Below are 1,107 nucleotides of genomic sequence, written 5' to 3'. Positions count from 1 at the left end.
CACGGAGACATTGGGAATGATTAACTGATATGGATGAGCAGGGCAGAACCTCAGCAGATCACAGGATATTCAGGGACAAAGGTTACAAGATAAACAAGTGACCACATCAGCGAACAGGCACCGTGTGTTTGAATCTGACCGGTAGATATGTAATAGATAGTGACCTGATGTCATCAAAATGCCGAGTTAATTGGATTATTAATTTGATGTAATTAATTTACAGACCTGATGGAATTAACTGCCTGGCCAACTGATTTACAGACCTGATGGAATCATCGCCCAGTTGGGTGACTTGTGGACTTGATATGATCAACTGCACACGAACAGTTAGTTTGTAGACTGACATAACTTTGATGTCAGAAAGTGTAAGAATGGTATTGTGCGGGTGTTTGACAGAGAGAGCTGGATTGTCCTGTGTGATGGTCTGGAGTTCCTCTCCTGGCTGTAATCGATTCCCGCTGGAATAAACTGCTGTTCCTGCTGAATTGCCCAGGCCTTCAGAGTCTTCTTGCCTCAGAGAGAGCGGTCACTCCTACAGCAGTGATATCTGGATTACTGTGCCGTGTCCCAGTGGGAGTAGGAACCGGAGGGTAGAGCAGATGAATGCGCAGCTGAGGAGCTGGTGGAGGGGAGAAGGATTCATATTTTTGAATCATTGGAATCTCTTACACAGTCATAGAGTCATAGAGATGTACAGCATGGAAACAGACCCTTCAGTCCAACCTGTCCATGCCGAACAGATATCCCAACCCAATCTAGTCCCACCTGCCAGCACCCGGCCCATATCCCTCCAAACCCTTCCTATTCATATCCCCATCCAAATGCCTTTTCAATGTTGCAATTGTACCAGCCTCCACTACATCCTCTGGCAGCTCATTCCATACACGCACCACCCTCTGCGTGAAAAAGTTGCCCCTTAGGTCTCTTTTATATCTTTATCCTCTCACCCTAAACCTATGCCCTCTAGTTCTGGACTTCCCGACCTCAGGGTAAAGACTTTGTCTATTTATCCTATCCATGCCCCTCATAATTTTGATCACCCCTCAGCCTCCAACGCTCCAGGGAAAACAGCCACTGCCTGTTCAACCTCTCCCTATAGCTCAAATC

The 1,107-nt window shown here is 46.7% G+C and overlaps 1 long non-coding RNA gene across 1 annotated transcript; it reads left to right on the top strand.

The window, feature by feature from the left end:
• The first annotated feature begins 42 nt into the window (after positions 1 to 42).
• On the top strand, positions 43 to 485 carry LOC122544887. The gene is made up of 2 exons (XR_006310470.1): positions 43 to 141; positions 224 to 485. It is a non-coding gene; the product is annotated as an uncharacterized LOC122544887 (long non-coding RNA).
• Positions 486 to 1,107: the final 622 nt, after the last annotated feature.

This window comes from Chiloscyllium plagiosum, unplaced genomic scaffold (genome assembly GCF_004010195.1).
Source record: "Chiloscyllium plagiosum isolate BGI_BamShark_2017 unplaced genomic scaffold, ASM401019v2 scaf_56291, whole genome shotgun sequence".
Classification (NCBI taxonomy): Eukaryota; Metazoa; Chordata; class Chondrichthyes; order Orectolobiformes; family Hemiscylliidae; genus Chiloscyllium; species Chiloscyllium plagiosum.
The sequence above is the reverse complement of the archived record's forward strand: the minus strand, read 5'-3'. Positions and strand labels throughout refer to the sequence as shown.